At 42.1% G+C, this 24,547-nt stretch overlaps 1 protein-coding gene across 1 annotated transcript in view; it reads right to left on the bottom strand.

Moving 5' to 3' along the window:
• Positions 1 to 17,124: 17,124 nt before the first annotated feature.
• LOC147010124 (uncharacterized) overlaps positions 17,125 to 24,547 on the bottom strand; it is a 30,385-nt gene continuing 22,962 nt past the window's right edge. The window contains exon 4 of the transcript XR_015052766.1: positions 17,125 to 18,739. The gene's annotated coding sequence lies outside the window, so the exon portion shown is untranslated. The remainder of the gene's footprint in view (positions 18,740 to 24,547) is intronic.

The raw sequence follows: 24,547 nt of genomic DNA, 5'->3' as shown, positions 1-24,547 counted from the left end.
TTATACCGTTTAATTATTTATTTATTTATTTATTTATTTATTTATTTATTCCCCGTAACGTTCTCCCCCAGTTTGCCTTTAGTAAGATCTCTTTATTTGACGACTTCGCTGATTCGTTCTTCATTGTTCGCTCTCCTTTTGTGTTCTTTTTTTTTGTCTTCGTTTTCATTTTCCTGTTCGTGGTCGGTTCAAACAAGATCCTCACAGAGGTGCGATCGATTCGCGCCAAAAACGGTCCAACGAGGCAGGTAATGTATAGATATAAAATACACGTACACGTTTCCTGGCTCGTTCTGTTATAATTAAGACTGTACAGTATATTAAACAGGAACGGCACTCGGTGGAGCGAATACCTCAACCAGGCTGAACAATTTACGTTTTGTCTCTCACTGAATGGGTCGGATCGGGATTCGGACCTGAATCAAAATCGAATCGGCTTGTTCTTGTCACCTGATCAACTCGTCCACCAAGTTTTGTCATCATCAGGGCACAACGTTTTGAGATCTCCTGGTGCGATATCTCGTTTTTGGGCCGATCTCTCGACGGTGAAGAATCACTTTTTTAAAAATTAAATAATTCTCATATCCAGATCCAGATTCGGATCTTCACCAAAATCGAATCAATTCTTCCTCGTCGCACACCCAACCTGTGCATCAAATCTCGTCCGAATCCGTCCATAACTTTTTGAGATCTGCTCACAAACAACAATCCGGTCGGCGACGAGGGATTCGCTAGGATCGAAGCGCTGGATACGATGCTTTTCATTCTGACCGATCCACCGACGAAGATTCATTGCCAAGACGTATTGGTTCACATACAATTGTTCCTCTGCCAGGCAAGATTTTTCCTATTGCGTATTTTGCCAACTGGCACTCCTCATAAAAAATGACGGTAAATCGACACCCGATTTTTGAAGGACTAGCATTTGAAAAATAAAACCTAAATCAAAAATCGGCTCGAGTAAAATTTTCTAAATATATCGAACTGTTTAATTCTGAAGTCTCGTTTCTCCACATTCAAAACTGTCGGACAAGTATTGAAAAGAGAACGCGGTTTTTCGGCCGCTGCATAGCAACGGGTGGTTGCTTAGCAACGAAACTCAAACACGCACACTCCCAGCCATATGGCACCTGGTCGCCAAGTTTCTTCGAAATCGGTTTGCTGGTTTGTGCTGTGGAGCCTCGCGTTGCAGACACACACACACACACACACACACACACACACACACACACACACACACGGAAAACCCGACAATAAGGGATATCTAGCGAATCCAACAAACAGACAAGCCGGTAGGTGACATGGGTGATCGCGACATAATTGCATACTAGTCATACAGTTTTTGACGGATCGGGCTGAACATTTTTTGACAAAGAGGTTGATTATAGTGTGCATAAAAGCGCGGAAGCCGATTTTTGATTTTCGAAAAAAGTATATATATAAATATTTTTCGGATTTTTTTTCAAAAATTTCAAAGTCCCGTTGCTTGGCAACGGTGGCGTCCGTAGCAACGGTGCTCAAAAGCATACAACTAGATCCTGGTATGAACCCACCAGTCAAGTTTCATCAAAATCGGTTGACTCCTCTGGCCTCCAGAGCTGTCCATTACATACAAACATACAGACAGACGGAAAACGTGAGAATAACAGTAGTCTCGCGACCACCAAATGAAATTGCTCGTTGAGCAAGGAATTGCCGGAATAACTTTGTCATATCTCCATGATCTCTGAAAAAACAAAAACCTGGAAATCAATTTGGTTCTTATAAGTCGATAGTGCTACTGATTAATGAGTTATAGCACTTAGTTTGGTCATGATCATAACTTGGAAGTCAATCGGAATCGAAATGACGTTTTTATCGCAATTTGAAAGTTTTGACCCGACCCTCCTGACATTCTACCCCCAGCCGCTAAGAAGGGTGTTGGTGTGACACCCCCAATGAGACGTATGGTTGGATGCAGAATTGGAAGATGCACATTTTGGATTTGGTTTGAAGTCGATACAACCATTTTAGTGGACGTTGTTGCGAAAATAAGAATTTCGGTTTTTTGGTGACCTTGACCTTGACCTTTGACCGAGATTCACCAAAAAACGACAGGTGTTTAAGTTGGATCATGGCCGACGTCTAAACCCAGTTTGTTCATGATCGCTAAAACGGTGTGGCTGTTACAGGGTAAACGAACACACAAACAAACCGACAGACAGACACAGAATGACACACACAACCGACAAACATAATTCCCGAAATCTGAAGGATAAACAGATGGGTGAAAACATAACCTCCGTCCTCCGTATGTACCTGCAGTGGTGGAGGTAAAATTCAAAATTATTAACGTACTTTCCTGCACAGTCCTCGGACTGTCATGATCCGTAAGTTCGCAGCATTATTAGGAAGTGAAAGGTGATGGGATTTCAAAGTCAACTTTGTCTTTTTGTAAGTTTATTTTTGTATTTATGTGAAATCAAAATTTTCCAAGAAGCATATACCATACACTTATCTGTGTATTTTTATTACATACGCTAATATGGCAGAACTAATGAGCTCCATCTCCACTACCCCCTATCACTAGTGTCCATTTATGACCCGTTTGACGGATTTATTACCCCTCGCGCACGTGAAGTGAAAAGCGGTGTTAAGCAATTATTTCACTATGTCTGTCTGTCCACAAACATCAGTTTATGATCGAGGAACAACTTAATTTAAATTAAATGTTATATTTTGAACATGGATTGGAAAACGAACCTGTAGGAAGGAGTTCAACAATACTTTGGATCTGAATTGGTCCCAATCGTGCATGCACAGAAAGGAGTGAGATAATTGTTTCATTCTGTCTCCCTGTCTGGCAGTGAAACAAAATTGAAAATCATTCCAAACAGGAAACTCGCTGTTTTTAAGGATGTCATAAAGGACACAAACAACAGGCACGAAGAACTAATGTCATGTGTTAAATAAGGTGGTTATCAGATGCTGTATCAATGGCAGTAAGCTTCTGAATTTTTTTGTTTTCAACAACCTCTAAAACTTTTGTTTTCCTTAAATTGAATTATATACTTGAACACAGAACACAAATCGTCTTTTCGGCACCTTTAAACAGCACTTGGACAAAAATATTATGGCATTTAACGTCATCACGACCAATCAAATTTTCCACTAGTAGAGGTAGAGTGTTTGCACGAAGGACCGAGTGGGGTAACGTCTTGTTTCTCAAGACAGTGCAGGGTAACGTGTTCTATGAACTCTCTAGTTTAAAGTGGTGTTTGTGTGGTGCGGGCATGATGGACCGAATGGTCGCCTCCTGCGTATCATTTCCTTGTTGTTCCTTATAAGCTATACATGTGCTTTGACAATAATGTGCAATTATTTATTTGTAATATCCTTGATTTAAAGGCAAAAACACAGCGGCACCGAGATGTAGATTAAAAAGCAAGCCAGATTTATTTTATTTCACAATATTGCAATCCTTGACCAAAGATTGGGAGTATTCATAAATGCCTCTTGTCTGAAAGTGAACTTGATTTTCAGAGAGCCGTTGAACTAGCAATCACCATGGAAACTACTGCAAAAGACCCTTTGCAGTTAAGAAGTATGGCGTTCGCAATATTACCAATAAGTTTGGGCCGAGGTTTTCCAGGTCATCCGGTGCTCAGAATAACGGAAATTACACTTGGTCCTGTTTCCAATGCGGAAGGAAGCACCTTCTTGACATCTGTTATTTCTGGACGGAGAAGTGTTATAGCTGCCACTTGAAAGGCCATAGTGCCAAGAAGTGCCAAAGGTTTTTGAAGTGCCAAAGTGCCCTTATTAACCTTTCCTAACCGAACCATCTTACTTGCTACTTTCAGTGTTTTCTCCCCTCCGCCCTCTGTTTTGTTTATTCCTTTGATGTTTGTCCCACTGTCAGTTCTGCCTTGCTCTTCCATGAGCCTCGTTCCGGTGAAGAAAAAAAAAAGCAATCACATAAAATGACAGGCAAGAGCCTGGGAAGAAAACAAACGTATATACAGTGATTCAGAATAACAGTACCAATTATCCAGAGGACTAACGTGCAGCTAGCATTGGAATAAACCATGTTCACAAGCTGGATAACATCCGGTCCCAAAGTTGGACACTTGGGTAACTTGGGCCGAGGTTTTCCCAAAGTAAATTGGGCCATCTCCATCATTTCACGAGATGAGTGCTCCAAACCCTACAAACATCAGAAATTGATGGACACTAGAGCGGTGTTTCCCACTTACACCGGCGAGCAAATAAAGCCAAAAGGCAAGTTTTGTGTGCAGGTAGTTTATGAGAAGTCACAAAGCAATCCTATATGATGGATTTGTATGTTGTTGACAATGAGGGTTTATTCTTATCGAGAAGAGACTGTGTGGAATATCAATGTCGATCGGTAGACAATGAAATCGGTACTTATTGATCTAACTCTGTCAGGATCAACTGGCAACATTGACCGGACGGAAAAGTACCGAACGATAAATACATACAAGGGATTGTCTCAATAAATACACAAGCCTGATGTTGGCTTAGTGGTTAGGGTGATGGCTTGGGATCCTAGGGTCCTGAGTTCAAGTCCCGTTGGCCGCTGAATTAAAATACACCAGGAGGTTGACTCAGCCTGTCATCCTTCCAAGGTGGGCAAAATGAGCACCAGTGCACCCGTAAGGGGGACACTGCATCAGCGGCATCGCCGCGTCCCAACCAATGACGCAACCAGCAGCCACAGGCTGCACTCGATAGAAAGAGAATAAATACACACTGGTAAGTGTTTAGAGTTGTATCAGCCCCTACGATGTGAAAACACATTCCGGATCAGGTATTGGCAGGAATACCGAAAGTCCGTCTCACAAAAGATACTATATAATCATCAATGGAGGTTGGGACTTATTTTGCAGGGGCTAAAGCAGCATGACCTTCGTGGAAACACAAATAAATGTCAGTTCCTCAAAAAAAAAATTGACCAAATGTGCAGATAAAATCACTGCTGCAGGGTTATGCACAGAATCTGGCAAAGTAAAGGAGTTGGCAGAAGCACCTCGACCAAAAGTATCACAACGTCACTCCTTCCACGGGTTGGTGAATTATTATCGCCACTTCCTACCAAATCTTTCAATGCTTCTTCATCCTTTGCATCAGCTGCTATCATGGAAGAAACACCCATGAAAATGGACAAAGGCTTCTGAGAAAATACTTTAGCAGGTAAAATAGTCAATGGCCTCTGACGTTGAACTTGGACATTACTATCCGAAAAGACCCCGATGGTTTGCCAGTGATGCGTCACCATATAGTTTAGGTGCTGTACTCTCTTCTGTCATGGAGGATGGTACGGAACGACCAATAGCACTTGAGTCCAGGTCATTGACCTCATCAGAGAAAAATTACACACAACGAGATAAGAAGGCATTGGCTCTTGTCTGGGGAGTAAAGCAATTTCACCATTATGTTTACAGCAGGGCATTCACCCTTGTCACAGACCACAAGCCCCTGCAATCCTTCAGAGAGGCAGGCAGCAGAGTCTTTCCTCCCTGCAGACCTTGATAAATCACGAGCTTCCACACTGTTGGCTATCAACACTAGGTCATCAGCATACAGGAGTTCATAAGGTAAGCCTTCTCTAAATTCCTGTGATATAGCCTCAAGAACCATAATGAACAGGATTGGGCTCAAGACTGACCCCCTGACGAACACCCACTTTCACTTAAAATCCTCATTCTGCACTCCATTTACCCTCACAGAGGTTTTTGAGCCATCATACATTGCCATGACTACTCTAACTAAACAATCCTCAACACATAACTTTCTCATGGACCATTGCACCACTTCCCGAGGCACCCGATTGAACGCCTTCTCCAAATACACAAATATGAAGTACAGTTTATTCTTCCCCAGATATTTTTCTTGTAATTGTCTAACTCTAAAAATTGCCTCCATGGTGCCCCTTCCTGCCATGAAACAAAATTGCATTTCATGTATGTTAACACAGTCAATTTATCCATGTCTTTGTCTCTGTCCCTCTCTCCCACCTTCATTCCATGGTCCAGCAACTTTCGACCCCTATAGTTGCTCCAAACTAAGGCATCACCCTTCCATTTATAAATAATCTCCATTACACTCTTCAACCAGTCATCTGGGACAGATGTCTTGCTTATAATTGCATTTACCATTTTAACGATTAAATTCACTCCAATATCGCCAGATGCCTTCAGCATCTCTTCGACAATACCAGTGCTGCCCGCCGCTTTACCATTATTCATTTAATCGATGGCTTTCTTCACCCGTTCATTCTTTATCTCAGGTGGTGGACGCTGCACCGGCACTACTGCCTCCGTAATATCCCTGTACCAAGGGAATTCCTCATTTAACAGGCGCTCATAGTAACTCCTCCAATCATTTCTAATCTCCCCATGGTCAACCAGTACATTTCCCACATCATCCTTCACACATTGTTCTCCTATGAGATCCTTATTTTGACTGATCATTTGCTTTGCTATCCAAAATATCTCCCCTCTACCATCTGCATTATTTATCACATCTCAAAGTGAATCCTGTACTAATTTTTTAGCCTCGTAAACTTCCCTTCTTGCCCTACGTTGAGCCACTAAGTATTCCTCCTTATCCCTTCCCTTTTTCCAAATCCAAAACAGTTTTATTTTTTCGTGAATCACCATATCCACCTCATTATTCTACCACCACGTAGCCTCATGTCGAGCTGGGCCCTTCGACCTGCCACATGTCTTTTCAGTAGCATGCAGCAGCCCCCATCTTTTAAAGAGTTCCAACAACTCTTTACATCATCTCCAACCATAGTGTTTCCAAGATTCATTTCCTCAAGTTCCCTATAGAAATGTTCCTTTACATTCTCATCTCTTAGTTTCCATACTCTTTTCCTTGGGAAGACAGGAGAACTCCACGTGCTCTGAGTGCAAAGAAGCATTTGGAGGAGGAAGAAGTTAAGTGCTGACCAGGAGTCCTCATTGGGGAAAAGGACAAAGACCACGTGGGCTGGTTGAAGGCCTACTCATCTCATCACTCGCTCGCCCTGCTCGTGGCTCTGTTACTTCATCTTTGGACACCATCGTCACTGGCTCTCATCTCACTCCTTGTTTCTTAAAGCAGGCTGACTCGAGTCCTGCATCCACCCTGCACATTGTAGAGACAAAGAGAAGTCCCGCCTGCATTATTAGCTCACCTGGGCTTTGGTCAGGTGAGCCTATGCGATCGAGCAGTGTCCGTAGGTGAGAGCGAGTGAGTGAGTGAGTCAATCAGTCAGTCAGTCAGTCCGTAAGCACTTCAGTTATTATCCCTTGAACCAAACACACGATTTTGATGAAACTTGGCCACAAGTTTAATATCTGATGCCTAAAGAAGATTTATTGACCGCATCAAAGTCTTCACTCATTAAGGAGTCTACAGGGGGGGGGGGAGGTGGGGTTTTCGGCACCCCAAAGTAGATATTTGCTCTCTTCTCAGAAACTACACATACAATTTTGATGAAACTTGACCACAACCTTCATCACCTGTGAATGTACCAAAGATTATTCTTGGCATAAAAAATAATAATCAGGGTCGAAGGGGGTCTACAAGGGGGTTGCTCCCCAACATTTCTTGAATATAAGTTTGCGTATTCCCATTCTCCCCTTTGTGTCTTTTGACTCACTTGGTACATTCCGTTTATGATAGCATCTTGTCCACCTTCTTCCCAACACTTTGCCTTTTAAATAAATCCTTCAATTGGTTGGAGAGCGTGTTTCAGCCATCTGCTTTCCGTGTGTGTTTGCTGTCGATTTTTGGCTCATTTGAAAGACCTTGGGGAATGGGAAAGTGGAGTAATACTGAATGCAGTGCCATAAAAGAACGTTTGGACCATCCCTCAGGACGAAAAGTCCCAGCTCTGAGGAATGCTGTATTAATGGGTACTCTGATGCAACTACATGTTGGGTGTTTCAAAAAGACCTGGACAACTTTTGTTGTTAATATATTTAGTACCACAAGTGATACAACAAAACCCTTTGTTTTATAAGATGCAGAAACTCGTAAAGATTTCTTTATTTTCAGATCTGGTCGTTTAATGTAAAATAAAATGGCGACTCCACAGCAGAAAGCTCAGTGCGTCGAATGGTTTGTCCATTTTTCTTTGCAGAGGATAAGGTAACCTCAACAATTTGCATGAACACGGTGGAAGGATACGCCTTCCCAAACATTGAAGACTTGCAACCCAATAAAGGGTGGCAAGACGGAAGCTATGATTCAAAAAAGCCCACCTTGAGTCCCGTTTGAGGTATGCAAAACAATACTGGAGATTCTGAAGCCATGTGGCAAAACGTTTTGTGGTCTGATGAAACAAAGATGAAACTTTTTGGCCTAAATGCAAAACTTTATGTTTGTGGCAAACCCAACACAGCACTTCACCCAAAGAACACCATTCCTCCTGTGAAGCATAGGGGTAGCAGCATCATGTTATGGCAATGTTTCTCATCAGCAGGGAATGAGGCACTTTTCAGGATAGAAGGAAAAATATATGGAGCAAAATACAGAAAATCCTCCAGGAAAACCTGCTGCCCTCTGCAAGAAAGCTGAAATTTGGACAGAAGTTCATCTTTCAGCATGACAATGACCCGAAGGACACAGCCAAAGCTCCACTGCAGTGGACAAGACACAAAAAGATAAATATCCTTGAATGGCCCAGTCAGAGCCCCGACATAAATCCAATCAAAAATTTGTGGCATGACTTGAAGAATGCTGTCCATCAACACTCCCCCCACAGCTTGACTGAGCTTGAACAGTTTTGTACAGAAGAATGGGCAAATATTGCCCAATCAAGGTGTGCAAAGTTGGTAGAGACCTATCCCAACAGACTTAGCTGTAATTGCTGTCAAAGGTGCTTCCACTAAGTATTAACTCAGGGGAGTGGACACTTGTCCAACCAAGATATTCTAGGTTTGTATTTTTAATTAATATTCCGAAATTTATAGAATTTCACTTCTCGCGCTAACGCTTACCTTGCGTAGGCGTTCTTGATTGCTTTCTGCAGCTTCTTCGGCTGGAGAAGCATGGGAGGTGTCAATTTATATATTTCCACACTTGGTGTACAAAACATTAGGAACACCTTCCTAATGTTAAGGAACACCCTTTTGCCCTCAGAACAACCCTCAATTTGTTGGGGCATGGACCCCACAAGGTGTCGAAAGCGTTCCACAGGGATGTTGGCCCATGTTGACTCCAATGCTTCCCACAGCTGTGTCAAGTTGGCTGGTAGTGGATCTCTACTCCAAATAGCTCATTCCATCTCATCTCACAGATGCTCAATTGGATTGAGATCTGGTGACTGGGCAGGCCACTGCAGTAAGTTGAATTCACTGTCATGTTTGAGGAACCATTTTCAGACAATCATAGCCTTGTGGCATGGGGCATCATCCTGCAGAAGAAATCCATTCGCAGATGGATACACTGCTGCCATGAAGGGATGCATCAGATTGGCAATGATGTTCAGATATCCAGTGGCATTCAAATGTAGCTCCACTTTTATTAAGGGGCCCAATGTGTGCCATGAAAACACACCGCACACCATCACACCACCATCACCAGCCTGCAATGTTGACACACGGCATGATGGATGCATGTACTCATGTGGTTTTCTCCATACCCTAGTCCTCTCATTAGCATGAAAGAGTAGGAACCAGGATTCATCAGACCAGGCAATGTTTTACCAATCCTCCAGTATCCAGTGTTTTTGTTCCTTAGCCCACTGCAACCGCAGGTTCTGTTTTTTTGCTGAAAGAAGTGGAACTCTGTACGGTCATTGGCTGCCATACCCCATTCGTGTCAAGGTACGACCAGTTGTGCATTCTTTTATGGGTCTTTCGGTACCAATGTTGTACTGGATGTCAGTTGACTGACTGTCACCCATCTGTTTCTCTGCACAATTTGTGTCAGCCTCCTTTGGTCTGTTTTATCAATGAGTCGTTTTCGACCACTAGCCTTCCATTGGTTGGATGGCATTTGAGTTGTGGAGCATTCTTGATACACACAGGAAAATGCTGAGTGTGACAAACTCAGCAGCATTGCAGTTCTTGATACACTCAAACCGGTGCACCTGGCACCAACTACCATACCCCGTTCAAAGGCACTTCAATCTTTTGTCTTTCCCATTCACCCTCCGAATGGCATACATACACAATCCATGTCTCAATTGTCTCAAAGCTGGTGGTGGTGGTCGTATGGCAGCTTAGCTGCCGGGGTAGTTATCATTTCTTGAAGCGCGACTGCGTCGCTGATGCAGTGCCCCTCTACCAGTACACACACTGGAACTGGTACTCATTTCACCGACCTCGGAAGGATGACAGGCTGAGTCAACCCCCTGGTGTATTAATTCAGCGGCCGACAGGGCTTAGAACTCGGGACCATAGGATCTCAAGCCGCCACCCAAACCACTGAGCCAACACCAGGCTCATTGTCTCAAGGCTTAAAATCCTTCTTTAACCTGTCTCCTCCCCTTCATCTACACTAATTGAAGTGGATTTAACAGATGCAATCAATAAGGTATCATAGCTTTCACCTGGATTCACCTGATCAATTTATTTAATGGAAAGAGCAGCTGTTCCTTACGTTTTGGACATTGAGTATATATATATATATATATATATATATATATATATATATATATATATATATATATATATATATATATATATATATATATAAAATTTATTTATTTTTAAACCCTCTTTTTGAAGGGGTTACATGTGGAAGAGAGTAAATGTGATGTATTTTTAATGACATTGAAAAACCTCAAGTCATGTCCTGCAAGAACCCACTGCGCATAGATATAAGTAATGAAATGAAATAGTTTGTTCTATGCTATTTCCCGTGCCTGGTGTGGTTACTATGGTGCCAATGAATCGTTATCACATACATAACAGAGTTAACATATTGAAGATTTTAAAAATATGTTGGCGTGTCTTAGACTGTTATGAGTTTCTCATTCATCTATCTTTTTGAACACCCTCGTAGGTCAAAGTAGTCCTCCCGCTCAGGCGATCACTCATGCAATATATATGTATTACAGCTAATGAGAGATCCACAGAGGCAAGACATGGTTTCCTCCACAGAAAAAAAATTGCCTTTAGAAGTTACATTTAGCTTTTAAAATGGCACGAGCGACTTATTCTCAATGCCAGGCTAGCTCTGCGGACATAAAATTCCACCTGCTCCCGGAGTCTGCAAAGAGGCCCTGGTTTGGTACATCTTGATCTCCAGTTCTTGATGCCGGATAAGATTAAAACTGCCTTGAGGTGCCAGCAACAAGTACAACTTGATTGAACATGCCGTCCTTCAGAAGGTCTTTAAATCTTGCTGTTCCATCTGTACTGGTGCCTTCTTAAAAATATCCCGCAAGACAAGATCTTTGGGTGAGCACCATGGCCGCTCAGAGCATGAAATCGAATGGGATGACCTGGAAGCACTAAGTTATGTTCATGAGATGTGGATGTGTTAAGTGAAATGTTACCAAGTCAATGGATGGGGGAAACTAAATCGGAATACGGTAAGTAAAAAAAAATAAAATATTTAATCAGAACACGAGCATGATTGGCCAATTGGCCTATTCAAATGCACAGGCCTGTTTTCCATATATATATATATATATATATATATATATATATATATATATATATATATATATATATATATATATATATATATATGTGTTGCAGATACTCTACAGCCAGAAGAACAAACATGAAATCTCCCAGGTAGAGAACCAGATAATCCCTTTTTTCAAGCTCTTTTAATGGGATCACTATTGACAGGATAACTCAAAGGTCACGTACTCGCCTTTGATCAATCTCATCTGGGTTTGATTTCCAACCGGAGCGTAGACTTTCATCGTGGTGCTTCGCAAGCAGTGCGTTGCATCCACCATCCTTCAGAGGGGTCGTTCAGCAGGTTGTCACTGTCATGACGCTTGCTCGCATTTGACCAGCAGACGATGACGATCCCAACAGACCTTTTCGAAAAAAATGTGTGCCTCCACCCTGGGTGAATTCCAAATGCCTGCCCTGATATGCAAGGATACTGCATCAGCAGCACAGCGGTGCCTCGATAATGATACGAGCAGCGTACCGAACCCCAATTGATAACGAGAATAACGTTAAGTCGTTACAAGCAGTTGACCTTAATGCAATTGATGCAAAATGTGTATCATGAAATAAGCAAGATGAGATTACTGTAAATTACTGATGCAAATTTGGCCTTTCATTTACTGATATTTTTCGCTTTTGTTCTTCAAAAAAACTAACAGCCCATAAACTCAATGAAAGCCTTTGTTTCACATGTTCGCACATGTTTATCGGTTTCCTACCACAGCCTTGTCTCCATCAAATGTGAAACGCTTTGATGCTTCCATGCCACACACTGGCATGCTTTCGACTTCAGTGCATTGAAAGAGGGCTTGTATCAACTAACGGCTTTATGCTCAGAATTCACAGTGAAACCCTTTAATGATGTGCTGCATCACAGCCCCTACTGAACAGTGACAGCATCGCGAATCGTCAGGACTACTGGATACTTGGGTAAAAGTTTCCAGCGAATCTGTATATGGTCATCGAGCTGCTCGTTACCTCTATCACCGAAGGTGGGCGGACGTTATGTTTTCACCCCTGTCTGTTTGTCTGTGAGCAGGATATCTCAAAAGTTGTGGACAGATTCCGACGAAATTTGGTTTTCAGGTTGGGCGTATGACAAGGACGAAATTGTTCGATTTTGATGAAGATCCGGATGCTAGATTCTTCACCATTGAGAGACGGGGCCAAAAAACGACATGTATATATCAAAATGTTGTGGACTGAGTGGGACGAAACTTGGTGGGTGAGTTCGGTATGTGACAATAACAAGTTGATTCCATTTTGGAGTTCCTGATCCAGATCTGGCCTATCAGTGGTATACAAAACATAAACTGTTCAGCCTGGTGGAGGTACGTGCTCTACCGAGTGCCTTTCTAGTTTGCTCGACAATGGACATGCTCAAGCCATGCTGAGAGCGCTCAAAGACGGCTACCTTAATATGTATTGATGTCGAAGTGAGACGTGGATAACAATTGGAGATCGCACAAAAAGGTTAAACAAAGCGATGTCCTGTAAGAATGAAATTGCACATTTTCAGTGGATGGGACACCTCTCGAGGCACCCACGGCACAGCACCGCGGGACCCAACAAAGGCGGAAACGTAAGTCCAATCGATGTGAGATGGAAAGCACGTGTACTTTTTCCTGAAACGAACAACTAAGCAGCTTGGAGAGTGCTCGCCAAGTGGCTTAAGCATTCAAGCAAGCAATCCAATGAAATGCTCGCGAAGAAACGGCTCCCTTGGCACGCAATTGGCAATCACTGAACCGTCATGTTCAACATACACCTCCCGGAGACACTCGAAATATCACAAATATCTGAATTGGACAAATGAACACTTTTCTCGGAGTCGGAACTGCTTGCAAGTTCGATTCTGGAGCTTAAATTTCTAAATTCTTCGAACTTTAAGAGATACTCGTGGTGATCGCACGTGCGGAAATGAAATAAAACAACGAACACTGATGTCTCCAGGCATTTACAAGCATTGCAATGTACCCATCAATTCGTAGCTATGATGAACAGCTTGTTCCAAGTCAAGATGAGGTTGAGCAGGCCCAAAAACATGGCGGCTTCAGACCCCCAGTGAGGTTATCCAGGAAACGCCTTAGACCCCAAACAGTGAGGTGGCCGAGGATCGCCTGATGAAGGATATAATTAAATAAAGCCGTTAATTATCTTCAAAAGGGGTTTTTAATTAACCCAAACACCCAATTTTCACTCTTGCAATTCCTTAGAGTTTTCTTCGTATGCTTGAAAAGTTTCAGGCTGCTCAGTTTTATGGTTTTGGAGTTATGGAGGAGACACACACACACACACTGATACACTTACAGACACACACATTACCTTTTATTAGTATAGATTTGACATGAAGTGATGTTGCGTGTAGAATCCAAAAGGGTTGTGATGTAGCCTTTGTGAGGAAATGGTCATGACATCACACAGCCTCACATATTGTCCGAATACCCACAAATAATTGGGGTATGAGGAGAAAACAGACAAAAATAATGAAAAACTGAAAACCAAAACAGACGAAAACTAGAAGGGCACTCGGTAGAGCGGGTACCTCTGCCACGTAATGCCTGATCCACGAGAACATATCGAGCCCAATATATTTTTGAAATATCATTCCGTACAGTACTATATCGTTTTTGGCTCCATCTCTCAATGATGTAGAATCACTTTTAAAATCAAATAATTCTCGTGTCTAGATCCGGATTTGGATCTTCACCAAAATGGAATCAATTCGTCGTTCTGACACACCCAATCTATCCACCTGGTTTCGTCCGACTCCGTCCACAACTTTTTGAGATGTTGTGCGATATATTATTTTCAGTCCTATCACTCAATGAATGGTGAAGAATCACTTTAAAAAAATATCAGATTCGGATCCGGATGTGAATCTTCACCAAAATTGGATGAATTCTTCCTTGTCACGCACCCAACGTGTCCACCAAGTTTCATTTGAAGCCGTCCACAATTTTTTGTTTTGTTTTGTATACCTTGTCGAGGCTCGTATGAGAGCTAACACACAACACACACAGCAAGGGGGGCATGCGACAAGAGGAGTGGGAGTGGGAAGGACAAAACAGTGGGGAACAGAGACATTAGGAGATCTGTGGAAGGGAGAGAGATGGGGTGGGGAACATGGGGAATACAAGATGGACATTACAGGGACTTTCAGGAAGGAAAGCAGGGAATTTGAAGGAGGTGGGTTTGGGGTGGATTAGCACAATTAGGTGGGTTTGGCACAATCCTGGACGGGTCGCCACTCCGACACAGTATACCAGCAAGCTCGCCCTCATTTTTCCGACCTCGGAAGGATGACAGGCCGAGTTAACCCCACCTGGTATTAATTCAACAGCTGAGCGGGGATTGAACTCAGGACCCGAGGATCCAAAGCCCACCACCCGAACCATAAAGCCAACACCAGGCATAATAATCGGTTATATAATCGCAGTTGCATTTTGCTCTTCATTACTCCTTAATGACTGCGTAAAGATTTAACTTTGTGACACCCATTTTATTTTACAGTGTCAACAAAAATTAGTCTTCCACTACTACGACGACTGCAATGACAACTACTTTAATGGCTGTCATTCCCACCTTATCATGGGGTCGCCGAGGAATGTTTTTGGCCAAACTCTCTCACAAACCAGCTGGCCAGGCCTGATGTTCAACTAAAGGTCACAGGAATTTGTAATTTGTTCAGGGTGCCAGTGCTAATTCACCTCCTGTTGGTTGTTCTATCCATTTGGATTTCAGGAAGTGGGAGGAAGTTCTCCCAGAACTCGAAATCTCCATCTCCTTTTTGGGAAAGGATCATGATTCATGAACAAAACTGTGAAACTTCCTTCTCATTTCCTCGTTCCAAGGGCTCTATTTACAATCTTCACTGAACCTCTGGCAGTCTCCACTTGTAGCTCGTTTGGAGTGATATTCCCCCGAATGATTTTTTAATACTCAGTAAGGGTTCTCATTGCTGTAGCTCCGACTATGACTGGTACAATTTCAGCTTTCTTCAGTTTCCAAATCCTCTTGATCTCATTTTTCAGATCCTGGTATTTTGTCATTTTCCTGATTTCTGGAACATTTCATCCAAAGGCATTAGGAACTGAAACCTCGATCAACAATGCTGACTTTTTCTTTTTGTGTTTGATCACCATGTCCTGACGCAGTGCTTTGTTTGCAATGTCCACACTTGATGGGATTATCTTGTCATAAATGAGCATTATATGTTCATTATCAAGGATCAGATTTGGTTTGTGTTTCCATGATTGTTCTGGGACCGGGATGTTGAAATGTTTGCAGATGTGCCAGTGGATTACTCTGCAGACTCTCATGTCTTTCTGTGTACAGCTGTTCTGACACGAGTTTTTTTACATCCCGAAAGGAGGTGACTGGTACTTTCCGTTTCTACCCCACAAAACCTGCATTTGTCCGATTGGCTCAATCCCACCATTTTCTTGAAGGCATGAGTGTGGTGTCCTTGGTCTTGAGCATTGATGATGACTCGTTCTCCATCCCGATTCTTTTGACCTCTTCTTCGCCATTCCAATGAGCCTTTCTTGTTGATCCTTGTTCTGTCAAGCTCTTTTTTGAATCTTCCTACTCTTTCGTCATTCTCCCATTTGTCAGAATATATCAGCTGATATTTTTTTTGTAGTTTTCCATTTTTTTTTTCTTTGCATTGATTGGGGCTGTGTTTGTTATTTATGTGGAAAGATGTATTGTTGTTTAATACCTCCCCTTTGTGAGGGACACCATGTGGTATTATCCACAAACTAATGTTAGAAAACGGGATGCTCAGCTTCACTCAGCTTCACATCCATCTAATTTACGGAGCACACACATAACGCCATATATGTGAAACACCACGGTGACAGTTTATCGCTGAGTCAAGATTATAACCCATGTTCGCCAGTTAATAGGCGAGTGCACATGTATCTAGGCTATCATGCTAGCCTCTAATCACAACTTCTGTATTACTCAGTAATTATATGCCATACATGCACTATATTTTTATTCAAATTTACATTACTCTCTAATTCCTATTTTCAGTATATGCATAACTTTTTTCTTTGTTGTATACAGAAATCTAGGCTTGTGGAGGAGCGAGACTACAGAGGATAGCAGGTTCATCGACTGACAGATGATCAAAGAGAGGAGCGGGGAGACAAGTTACACATGAGTGGCAGGAAGAAAAGGGGAGGGGGTAGGTGAGTTCATCAGGAGTAGAAGAGAGCAGGGGATGCGTAACGAAGAAAGCATGAGGTGACAATGGGCAACACTCTTGAAAGACTGGAGGAAGGAATGCAAAACATAAAACATGGAGATGGTTCAACAAACCAGAGAGTTGAGGGATGAAGGAATGTTGGTGAGCATTCAGCTTAGAATTTGGGAGGGTAACCAGGTGTAGGATTCTGGAATAATGTGTATGACCCTGGTGGGCTGGGGTAGGATGGGGAGGGGGCGGGCAACAAGACGACGGGAACAGTGAAGCGATAAAAAAATCTTTAATTGCTAATCTTCAGCAATTATATAGAAGAGATACAAACACGTTGAATGTCTCCCATTTAATTAGGGAGAAATTTTATGTATTCTGAATTAAATAGCATGTGTGTTTCCATTTAAATGTTGTGCCCACATTTAAGTCTTTCTTGTATTACTCTTTAATTTTTGCAAACACTTAATTTTTATTCAGTTTTTAATTAGCCCAAAAATTCTTACCTGTATAAGTCAGTAATTATACAGCACACTTATGTTGCAATTTCCATGTCACTTACACATTTAACACTCAGAGCCAGATTTAAGTTTATCGATGGAGTTCAAACCACTGAGATGGTATACATCCACAATGATTTGCACTAAGCTAAGATTACATTTCCTGGCATTTATATGCTTTTGTGGGAGTGGAGGGACTGATAAGCATTAGGCAAGAGAACTCCAACTGCAATACGTGTCTACTAGGTGAAAAGCAAGTGACATAATCATGGCAAAAGTTGGTGTTAATCAACCAGGTCCACTTTGTTCCATAGCAAGACATTCCTTTTATCAACGTTTAGGTCGAAAAAACTCTTGGGTAAAGGGAAGCATAACTGACAGCCAATTCGACTAATAGCATAAAATTAAATTTATAAGCACCAGCAACAATTATAATTGAGAGTACATTAATATAATTATTTTTTTCCTCCACAATTCCCCCCTTTTTCCTTATCAGGAAAATTTGAATAATTATATTACACAAGATAACCATTCCGTTTCTGGAGGAGAAAAATATATCCGTTACATGAGTGCAATCTACAATGGCAGTGAGTGCTCATATCAGAAGAATGCTGGATAACGACCATTTCAATAGTGACCCAGCCAGGTTAGTGAGTGTGTTTCCATTTAATTCATGGCCTGTGCACCAGCATGTGTCACAAATCGAAAAGACATGCTACCTGAAGTCAGAAGATAAGCAGGTCAGGGTGTAGATAGAGCAGTACCCAACGGGAAACACAGTCGACGCACTCCTTGAGCTGCAGAGAAGGTATATCTTGGCAGGTACGAGCTTAGGCCCGACACTAATATTGAAGGAGATGAAAAGGACCCGAGAGGTGACCCAGAGATCCAGCCCCAGCAGAGTTTGGCAGCAGTTTGTGCAATCAGGTTTGATTCACCAAATGAGCTGTGCACGATGGATGCAGCCACAATGGCTGCACGAGCCCCACCCCCACCATTGAACACATGTTGCAGATGACTCGCCGTGTGGATCTTCAGGGCCTTCGTTGTGCATTGAAGCAACCACGGCAAGTTCACGATGTATTTGCAGAGCAGCAATTTGTGAGTGTGGTTGAGGACATTCCTCCAGGCTTGCCTGGCCTGCCTGTCACCACGCAACGGCGACATTAAGACTTTGCCTTGTTGTGGTTTGACTTATCCAACCTTCTCTTCAGTGGGTTTTTTCTTTTTTTCCTCTAACATGCTCATCTTATCTCCTCAGGAAGGGGGTAGTTTCATGATCACGTGTTGAATGCCCAATCACCCAAATCTGGGTTCTCCCCGTCGATCAATCTTTCGGTGGAAGTTCTTCCAAAGCTTCATTAGGCGAAAACGTACATTGCATGGTTCAACTGCTCTCAACACTCCAAGACAAACAAAATCAAGGTTAAGCATCGATTAAACATGCCAATCCATAAACGTCATGGGCTCATGTCTTTCAACAAGACTGACAAAGGTTCTTACAGAAGCATTTAACTTGCATTATATGTTATATCAAAATTTTATCCCTTTCCTTATTTTTTCCCTAAACGACATGCTAAAATATACAGAAATCTCAGTTGTATGTACACTCAAAAACATTCATCTCATTTGCTATTTCCATGTCACCTGTACAATAACTATGAAAGTTAGTTACTTCTTTCAAGTACCGAATCCAAAGCGATTCGATTTTGCAAAGTTACCATTTTAACATTGATATCTGCTGAACAATTCACAGTTTCATTCACAAGTAGTCCCAGAGCAACTGTTATTATTTATTTATTTACAGCTAACTTCGCACTTCCGTACTGATAAAAGATGGTCAAGTCAGTGTTAGAAATACCTCAACTTACTGAAGTAAACATACAAGAAGTACCACTTAATCAAAAACCACGCACGTGTCCAATATAACAGAAGACAGATAACACAGGTAATATTTAAATTGGCTGGTAGCATCATTGCACTCTTTTCAATAATATAATTCTTTTATTCTAACCGATTTAACATTCATTTCATATGGTCATGTCTTCTGTACTCTGCATAATTCTTGTTTATCCTTTTGTTTGTCTTTCTACAAATTATAGAGGCATTTTACTTAAATTACAGTCAGGCCAGTACTAATCAGTGAGAGCAATACAGTTACAGTACGTGGTACAATTCCTAATTTCATTTAATTGATTTCATAATTGCTGTTGGTCTCGCCACTCTTCCAGCCATTCTGCATTATGGTTATGTAAATAGCATGCTACTTTCCATCATAATTTGATTTTGCCTTGCAGTTAACTTATGATTCCTAATATGTAATGTTGACCAATCTGTCGATCAATTTAATAATGCAGACCCTCCTTTAATATTATGTAAGTACTTCAACTTAATATATTATCTTGATTCAATTCTCAGTAACTTTTCCCTATCCTCAATTAACAGATCACAAGGTCCAGAGCTACAGTGATTGACAATATATTAATCAATAAATACAAGTTATTAATAACAAGCGGCGTACCCCACTGATATAACCAATCATTCACATCTGTCCCAAGTTACTGGTTTAAAGATACGGACTCTAATTACTCCGCAAATTTCTATCCATTCAAGAAGAAGATAGGAAAAAGATAGGAGAATACTGTCACTTGAAGACCCCAATACATTTAAATTAGGATTATGAGACTTGTATGATAAAAGGTTTCTCAATTTGTAATCTCAAAACAAAAGTTAATATTAATTATAACCAAAAGAAACATGATGGTTCGTTCTCAATGAGTTCCTTTTTTTTTTAAATGAGCTTTAAGTCTGAAAGTAAGTAACACAGTTACCATACACAACCTCCATGTTTATGTATTTGACAACCGATCCGGTAAATAGGTGTGTGAAAATCATCATTACAACACAGGTCAAAGCACATTGGTGTACTGTGGCTAGGTGTGTGCAAAACACACCGGTGTTCTAGGTTATTATAATTCACAAAATAGATTCCCAAAATAATTCAAAGCTAAGTTGCACATTCTTACATCAATTCACAGGAGTAATTAAACAAGAGTAGCTTGCCTATTATTTTAGTCACAGGGTGGAAGTCTTTCTCAGGCTCCAAGCTCTGCACTCCCCCATAAGAGTTCCGCGCTGGTGTTGTCAGCATGGCGTCATTCGAGTTGCCGAGTTGCAGACCACACTTTGGCTGCAGAGCGTCCATTTGGGATCAAAATCTTGACAACATGGTTGCAAAATTTCTCCAAACAGTTTAAACAATACCAAATGCTAACGTTGTTTAATTAACCTGATGAGCATCCATTTCTTTCATGGTCAGTGGAACTGAAATATCTCAGAAAAATAATGTTTAACCAATCTCTCTCACCACTATTCAGAATTCCATCAACATTTTAAATCCCTGACGTTGTCCATCTTGTCCATTTCTCTCTCACCAAAACAGCAACATGCTGCAATATAACCAACTCACTTACTCAAGCCATCTAATCACGTCCTCTGACCTTTATTTACGAATCCATTTCCTTTATCAAAACAAATAAATACAGTTTAAACCTCTGTTTTAAACAGGTGTACAAAAATTGTCAAATCATTTGTCAATGTTGAGTCATCAGGCGAATAGCATTTAAATTGCAGCTCAAAACACTCTGTCCATACATGTAGCTATCTCGGTAGAACCTTCCCAATCCTTATCACTGTTGTGGGAGAGGCATGGGAGATTTTCCCTCTTTCTCCTGATTGGCTACTCTTTCTCCTTTCTCCATTAGGCTAAAGCTCCACCTTTGAGTGCATTATTCATCCAATCCCGCTTAAACAGCTTTATGGTCTATCATTGTGACAATAAAAATATTTTCTTTTAAAATCAATAAAATCAAAAATAAAATCTCCAGTGTCTATCCAAGGGAGGGAACACACATTTATTCTTCCCTGCCGGTAAAGCACAAACATTCCAGTTTAAAGGCTTGTAATGTAGTTTTGGCCCGTTCAGGGAGATTCGTGACCTTGGTTTTTTTTTTCCCCTCTGATAAGGCCTGCAACGGATGGGACAGCCAGTCTGTGCACTAGCTTTGTCTGGATTTTAACCCAATTTTCTTCACTAGTTGATGCACTTGGTTGGCAGATCAATCATTGCAAGAGGTAACTTATTTCATTCATATATGCAATGAATTTTGCCTGCCTGAATCGATCAAAGGGTTACACTGGGTTGTTTGTCATTGCCTTCCCAGCAGTAGTTTCGGCAGGAATTTGTCTTTAACATCCACCAACCAATGTCATTTATTAACTTTAACATTCACAGACTAATAAAGACAGCACGCCTAGTTCAACGTCCATCCGAGGGATAATTATTTGATCACTCTCTACTGGAACGCTGGTTGGAGGTTATAAATCCTCATTCATCACAAGGTACCAAATCACTCACAACTCCTTTACAAATCACTTTAAAATCATTCCAAACCACTTCGACATTTTGATCACGTTTTAAATCCGAATCCAACGGCATGCGCATTTCGACACAGTAGCCGCCAAGCCTCCCCCCCCCCTTTTGAATCTGCATATGAATTGAATTGAGGGATTAGCACCCATAAATCTCTTCCAGCCGCACCAACAGCTGCCCAGCACTTCACCCTGCCGAGCCGAGCAACTCGAGGATTTTCACTCATAATTCCGGCGATAGCGAGCCTCCTAAATGGACTTCACTTTCATCTCATTCTATAGCTAAGCTGAGATTCAAACACAGACTCAGTGCAGAGGGTTGGCCCATACAGGGAAAGAACTCGTGACCTTCAGATTATATTATCAGCACCACACCAAAGTAGCCACAAGCCAAAATGACCTCGAGACTTCACATGTTACCCCAAAACTATCATTGCATGCATCATCATTTTATTATTATTATTATTATTATTATTATTATTATTATAACAGGTATTCAAATGATGCTCCGAGGAGACCACCAATTTATTATGTATGCAACGTACAGTTTTCAAAGACAAAATAGCATACAAAGTTATCAAACAGTGAGAAAGCCCGTTCAGGGAGATTCGTGACCTTGGTTTTTATCAGCACCAAACCACGAACAACCAGGCTGCTTTCCCGTCCTGCCTGAAGTTTCTTTCGTTGTTACAATATCATTTCTAACAAGACATTCATATTTGACATTGTCCGGTAATCTCCAGTTCCTTATCGAGCTCACAATCGCTTCCAATTCAGATTTTCACCAAGATTGAATTCACACACACACAGCTCTCGATCCGGTCCCAAAACACTCTCAACAACATCTGCCCCGCACTGAATCAACAACGCGTGCGGTGTCGGTCGTCATCGTTTTCCTCTGGAATCGGTGTGCGCACTTCACCTTGTCCAGAGTCTTCACAATCTACGATGACAACCAATCTCTATCTCCATTTTCCGTACTCATGCATTCCCATAAGCGTCACAGGTCACAATACACAATAGAGCACGTTTTATTCCAGTGAAATCTATTGGACTTGCACACGTTCCATTTCGTTTTCCGAAGCACCACATGCAGATCAATGAAAATCAGTGTGCATACAAATCCGTCCAAAGAGGTAACTCCTTACGAATCCGTGACACCTCCACACAATAAAATGCAACAATTTCATAGCAAGCAAACTTCCAGTGAGTACAATGAACAAACCAGAATCCAAACAGGTAACTCAACAAACATTCATAACAAGTATCTATTTCCCACTTAACCATTCTCCTTGCTCGTTTACCTTGCCTGTTTACCTGAGTCGGAACTCAGTCTCAGCATGACGCTGTTCGATATATTGCTTGCTCGCCTCTGGTCTCCGGGTAATCTCACAATGGGAATGTACCTAACAGCCTCTTAATTTCCTTCCTTCGCAGCCTCCGTGGCCTTTCTGTATCAGATCTGCACTCCGACCCTGTCATCAAGAGGACCCCTTTCTTTGTGTTGTGTCTCAGCTTCCTTAATCTCCTCTTTAAGTACTCCTCGATCCTCTTCCTGCCCTGTTCCATCATCTCCCACTTCGCCCGCTGTGCCCGGTTCTTCGTCCTCGAGCGGTGGCGCCATTGGAACTATGGTGTCGGGCCACCTATCTGACTCCTCTCCATCATCCTCCAATCTGACAGGCGCAGCTCGCTGTTTTCTCTTTGCCTTATTTTCAAGTCTTACTGGCATCTGCATGGTCAACTGGTCCAGCTGACCCTTCAGGTTTAACAGCCGCATCTTTCTGGTGTGTGTGTGTGTGTGTGTGTGTGTGTGTGTGTGTGTGTGTGTGTGTGTGTGTGTGTGTGTGTGTGTGTGTGTGTGTGTGTGTGTGTGTGTGTGTGTGTGTGTGTGTGTGTGAGCGCGCGCGCGCGCTCGCGCGTCATGGCGCCTGTCCTCGTTTAAGTTAAGACTTTACAATAATTATATCGGATAACTCTGCTACGTGTCTGCTTTTGGAAGTTGCTTGTATATAGCCACACCTCTCACATTTCTTCCTATTCCTGCTGCAGACAACAATAAACAACATTCACTGTGCCACATATGTTTCCTCGCCTGCTTATTAATAAATCCTTGTAGAAATGTTCCCAGCTCGTTTTTGTCTGTTCTTTCATTGACCCAGCATGGTCCGTATCCTAACTTAACTGAGACTTTATTCCCAATGATCCGTTCCTTTTAGCCCGTACATCCTTGGCAGTGTCGCTCGGCTGCATCTGATCCGGTTCGAACAAGGCGTACCGAGGGCGTGTCCCCCGGAAATTAGATCACGTGGTTATTTTTAGGTAACGGGATTAACTAGACCAGCGTTTCTCAACCTTTGATGGCCCATGGCCCCCCTACCGAGTCGCTTAACATTCGTGGTCCCCTGCAGTTGATCACTTTGACCGCGACGTCCATGACTTCCAGCAAATGAGGCGGAAGAGTCTTTGACGCAAGAGCGTATCGGTGTAGCGAACAGTGGGAGGACGTCACATGGGGCCATTCATTCTTCACAAGCTTGACGAACCCTCCTCCGACGCCGACCATCGCTGGGGCACCATCAGTACAAATGTGCTTGAAATTCTGCCAACCGAGTCCATTAGCTTCAAAAAAAAAAAAAAAAGAGTCCACAATAGCTTTGATATCTGCCGCTGTCGTTGTGGTTGGTAGGGTATTGCAGAACAAGAACTCTTCCTTCATCTTTCCCTTTCTCTCGTAGCAAGCGAAGGCGATCAACTGGCTCTCCAGGGCAGTGTCGGTA

Source organism: Eptatretus burgeri, chromosome 17 (genome assembly GCF_056783735.1).
Source record: "Eptatretus burgeri isolate ZD-2024b chromosome 17, Ebu_testis_v1, whole genome shotgun sequence".
NCBI classification, from domain to species: domain Eukaryota; kingdom Metazoa; phylum Chordata; class Myxini; order Myxiniformes; family Myxinidae; genus Eptatretus; species Eptatretus burgeri.
Note: the sequence above shows the minus strand (reverse complement) of the source record. Positions and strands in the feature narration are given on the sequence as shown.